We start from the raw sequence: 6,000 nt of genomic DNA on the forward strand, positions 1-6,000 counted from the left end.
ATGCAATGATCTATCACAGGAATACATTTCATGACAACAGTCTCCCTGCAAAAATATTTAAGTCTTAAGAATGCCCTGCTGATGCTGTGTGCAAAAAAATTCTTACATATAGAGTAGAGCTAATTTTTTTAAGAAGCGGAAAAATGCTGAAATATTGAACCCATTCAATGCCCCAAATAAAGACCTTTTGAGATGTGTATCTATTTTCAGAAGATGATAAAAAGAGATGGAACTCAGCAGATGTTTAAATCCTGAAAAGACATCAGGAATGGTACTTTTTCTTCAGCAATGCTCCAATGGTATATATCAGTTTGACAGTGAAAGGCCACTCTAATTCCCTCTGTAATAACCTAGGGAGTGACACTTGCTCAGAATGTCAAGTTCTGGAAACTTGCTGTTAATTACAATGCTTGCCATGATATTTTCAATTTTATCAGTATTGGTAGGAGTTTTTGTCTCTTTCTCCATCGTACAGTAACCGCTGAAAACTGACCCTCTGGTTTATGCTCTGCCCCAGCACACACAACTCACACCTTTAAAGTGACCTTTATGTTCAGTAGCAGGTGTAAGATTATATAAATTATGACTCCCAGTGTATTATCAATCAAAAAGCTACTTGTCAAGCTGCTTTTTTGCTAACAACAAAAAAATCAAATCTATCCTCAGAGGCTATAATCCTGTATAGGCGAATAAAATACCATGGGGTCTGTTCTCCTCTCAGTGCACATACGTAAATCTCATTCCTACTAACATTAATGGGGAGTTACATGCATGCATCAAGAGAAGAATAAATCTGCAACAGAGCACGCAGGAAACCATTCAGTGTGAAATGGTTTAAGGAGACAGATAGGGGAAAACACTGCATGGAAAGAGCCTATAATGCATTCATACAGTTTTACTTACAACTCTTGATGAACTTTTTCAGTCTGAATGCCATACATTTGTGTCATATAGATTTAGAATGCTTGATAAATTATGTTAGCAAGTACATATTAACTGTAGCATGATTCAGGTGGGATTGCTGTCTCTAGGTCTTGCATTGCAGATTGATGATGATACAATCCAAAAAGCTTTTTAAGAATTCATGTTAAATGTTTTCAGGTTTCAATTTTAACATGTTCAATAGTATTTTAAAGTAATGAAGGTCTTACAATATCTTCTAAAGATTTCTAAGCTTCAATGTAAAACAAAATCAAGAAAATATATACATTTGCTACCTCAGATACATATTATTCTAAACAGGGCAATCAACATAGAACATAATTATTGGATGCTGCACTTCGTAACCTCAGGCACACACATCGTCTGCCTCTAAGTTAAATACATTGTACACGGGCTTTGTACAGTCATATATCATTAAGAATATTGTGAGAAGAAGGTTTGGTCTGGACTCCTGTCAAATGTTAAACAGTCCAGATGGGAAAGCAAAAGTAGCTGGACATAAAGGTGTCTATACAACTTCCTTACTTGCAGCCAGGTTGAAAACCGGGGTTTCTAGAACTACAGTGGCTGAATGGTCACTGAATCACCTAATCGTCCTGGTTCTTAACAAAGAACTTAGCAGACACATGGAGAAATAATATATGTGTACATATATGTGTGTATTCATACATACATACACAGTACAAATTTGAGAAAATCAGTTAAGAAACAATCTAAGGTGCTACTTTGTTGCAAAGGTAAATGGCAAAATAAGTGTCAAAATGCTTGACAATTTCAAGAACAACAGCAAAATGTCCAAAGAGTGTAATATCATCAGAAGCAAGTTCAGCTCCTCTCCTTCCTCATCTAGATCCTACATAATTTTTTTTCCCCATTAAGTTCAGTGGGACTTAGGGGATTATGAAGCATAAAGTAACTGAAGAAAGAATGCAGTTGAAACCCCTTTTAAATTTATTTAATTAAAAAAAAAAAGTAAATTATTCTATGTGTTCTCACTTTTTTTTTTTGTTTGGTTGGGTTTTTTTTTTGTTGGGTTTGTTTTTTTCATCCAAAAGAATGTAATCCTCCAGGAAAGGGATGAGTAGAAATTTAAATTTAGAGGAATTATTTTCTCACAGTGACAGATGTATCAACCTATAATTTAAACCCTGCTTACTCTGCATTAGAAGTATAGATCTAAAATATTTATTAAATCAGTTAGGACAGTGATATAATGGAATAGGTATGGTAGCACTCAAATAAGTAAACTACAGTAGCATCTGCTATAGACCCAAAAGACTTGACGAGAGCAAGTATGAAAAATTTCTGGACCAACTATCATGGAGCTTGAAATCTCAAGGCACTGTACTCATGGGAAGCTTTAACTATGCAGCCATCTGGTGGGTGACAAGTACATCCAGCCATGAATCACCAAAGGCGTTCCTGAGTTAGATGTGTAGAGGACAGTGTCACAATTCAGACAGAAGGGTTATCTAGAAAATAGAGCCTTTCTCGTTAAGGAAGTATTGATAGAAAAGGTTATGAAAATAGTACTTGTTCAGATACTTGAATGTAAAGTGGACTATGAAATGATTTGTAAAAACCAGTGGTATAAGTGCATTCAATTTCAATAATGGAGAATCAGGAATAGTGGAGAATTAAGGAATAGTCAAAATCTTTGGCCTACTAAAATCTATTTGAGTTTTGCTGATGATTTGATTGAGATCAGGTTTTTATTTATGCTGAGATCATGGCAAAGAGAAGAAGTAGTTGAATATATCTGTAGAAGAGAAAGTGACATATAAAAGGTACTAAAATTAAATTACAAGAAAGTATTATCCTAGTAACAGGGGAAAATGAAAGAAATTATGAAAGGCCAAAGTAGCTTTACAACAAAATTCTTGAAGGTTAACAGAAGGATCCAGACAGCAATATAAGTAATAAAAAAATCAGATTGTAACATTTTTGCAACTCTCTATGACCCCTAAGATTTAGATACCCCAAAGAGATCTTTCTTTAGACTGATTTTGATATCTTTATTGGTTATGTGGAAGGACAAAATAAAATAAGTGGCAATGAAATATACAAGGATTTGTAGAATTTGCAGATACGTTTGGCTTTATTTTTGGTAACCAGAAGATTATTCCACAAGTGTAATTAAACATACTTCTTTCACAGCTGAAGAACATAAAGCTCAGGAGCTGAAGTGAATTTCCTGAAAGTCCTAATGCTTCTGCCATTTTAGGTGTTCCTAGACCATGCACTAGACCCTGTGTGGGCTTCAGCTGAGGCATCCCAGTCAGCCTCACATGCTAAACAAATAACTAAGCAGCATTTCTCACATGGCAAAGTTTTGTGTATGTCCATGTCTGTGCAAGCACTTGTAGGATTTTCATGTCACGAAGGAGGTCACATGCTGAGTTTAATATGATTCTGAACTCTTATTCATGCTTTAGGTACCTCAGCCCTTTATTGAAATGCAGCCCCGGGAGCTCACAGCAACTCCTTGTTTGGCATACCAGTGGACTAGATGACTTAACACACATTCTCTTTTGCTTTTGTAAAATTGCTTTCCTCTCAGAAATAAGTCTTATAAGCTCTTGTCATTATTGGCATATAAACTATTTCATAGCACCAGTATTACATAGCTTAAATGATCAATATAAAGTTCAAATGTAGATGCAGAGCAGTGTGACTCCCATTTAAGTAAAGGCTAGAAATTCCAAAGTATTCCACATCCAAAACCATAATTTGTTGTCTGTGGTGAGATTTTGTTTAAGCAATTATCTCATATATAGGGTCTTTGAAAATCTGATTGCTTATCTCCTTTAACATATCATTGGCTACTGGACAGTTAGTCCCAAATGGGATGAGAAAACTTCTTTTGATATTCCAAAACGATGTTTTGTCTCTGCAAACTTTTTCCTTTCTGTTGCCCAACTCAGGGAATAATTTCACAAAAGATCTCTACTCAGCTGAGTAATTTAATTTTCTTGGGATTATCCACATGGATAATATTCCTCCTGTGTGAAGATACTTAATCTCTTTCTCTTTATATGCTATATAATTTATGTTTCAGATTTAATACCCCAAGCTCACCCAATTCCTGCATAAAGGTAAACCCTGATAATCTCAGAGACTATATTTTTTTAATTGAGTAAAGGCCACTTAAAATAGAACTTTTAATTTAGATTTAATAACTCTATAAAAGATAAATCTAGTTGCCATGTAATAAACAGTAATTAATTAGTTAATATCAATTAAATTCTAAAAATATTAATTTACATTTAACATCTAACGACTGTAATTTGCTATAGCTATCTTATTAAATGCTAATTAAATTCCTAAACATTCTTACAAGTTTAATGCATTAATAATAGGAACGTAAGTACACATTTACTGTATCTGCAGTTCTCAGTTCATTACATGGCAACTAGATTTATCTCTTTTACACTAATTAAATATACTAAGCAAACCTCAGTAACTTTTCTTAACACATACCATAACTGTTTTATTAATTTCAAATTAAATGCCCATTTAAGGCTTCTAATCTACAGCTGCCCTAAATAGTTTTCTGCTAACAGAGCAAAGGTTACTGTGATGTTGTAACTAAACCATGACATTTCTAGTTGTTGGTTGCGAGACTTATATGAGCAGCAAGGCTTTCCTTTCTCCTCTGCTTTAGTTTAATGTGATGACTGTTTATTAATCTGGTTTTTGTCTTTCCAGCAATGTTGTCTTTCTTTTCTCACTCTGCCCTCTGTCAACATAATCCCGTTTCCTCTCTGTAATCACAGTTTCTCCTCAGTTTTTCTAGCTGTAGTTGCCCACCTAGGTTATTGTTTCAGTAGTCTTGAAATAAAGGGAAAATGCTTTCCATATATAAGGCTATCGGTGTTTTATTTAAAGTATCCCCGATGCTTATAAAATCTTATTTACCTTGAGCAAAACCACTCAGCATCATGGAAGTTTCAAGCAAATGACCATATATGCCTCTGTAAGCAAAGAAATTCTGGTCAGAATGCCAGCTGAAGTGCTATGAATATGCCAGAGTAACATCCATAATATGATTTCTTTGGGAGACTGAGGGAGACACTACGGTCACATGTATCAAATGATTTAGAATCATGGCTCTTTTCACATATGATGGAGGCTGTCATAAAGACAGGAGGCTGCTGTACAGCAAGAAAAGCACATTAGCTATTAACCTTCCCCCAGCCGATCAACTTTGTTTTGCAATCTTTCCTCAGAACCATTAGAATACCCTGAAGAAATAACTTTCCAATTAAAAAGGATCTCAGAGAACAAAGCCATTTTATCTCTGACTCCTGGTGTTCTTTATTCCAATAATTTAAATTGGAATTGATTTTTCAATTTAGCCGTTGACTTGCTATGGACACACAGCTGAAAAGGCCGAATGGAATTGCATGGCTGAAATATTTGTCTTTGTGATGCACTCCTCATAAATTCACAGGAGCCTGCTTTTTTTTTTTTTTTTTTTTTAATGCATTTTCTTTCTGCCGCTACTGCTTTAGACAACAGCTTTTTAGCTCAGCATGAGCAAACTGAGAAAACACGTCCAGTATGACCTCGAGGGCCTCATACTCAGTTCTTCATAGATCCATTTAATTGTTACAGCTCCAAGAAAAATGAATAGATCCAGTGTAGCTAAAGTGATAGCTGTTTTTTAAAGCCTGAAAACCTGTTCTGTAATTTTTGTGTGTATTTGCAAATCTATTTCTTTAAAATAATAATAATAAACCAACAAAACCCCAAATGCCTACAGTCAGTTATTTTTACAGTGTTCAGTGCAAATACACTACTACATAAATAGCTCAGCTGTATTTTCTCATTGGTCTAGTGGCAGACTCACTTAACACAGTAATTGATTTACCTGTGGAACAGTTTTGAATTAAACATTCCAGTTATTAAGGAGCCTTTTATAAGATCAAGGTCCGGTTCTGCCTTTAGTTCAGCTCAGTGTCAGTGCACCCCAACACTTCACTTAACAGGAAGGGAGTTGTCTCTCTTTGACTGAGGACAGGGTTGGGTCCTAACAGAATATTGTAACAGCAACAT

The sequence above is a fragment of the Phalacrocorax carbo genome, chromosome 1 (genome assembly GCF_963921805.1).
Source record: "Phalacrocorax carbo chromosome 1, bPhaCar2.1, whole genome shotgun sequence".
In the NCBI taxonomy this organism is placed as follows: domain Eukaryota; kingdom Metazoa; phylum Chordata; class Aves; order Suliformes; family Phalacrocoracidae; genus Phalacrocorax; species Phalacrocorax carbo.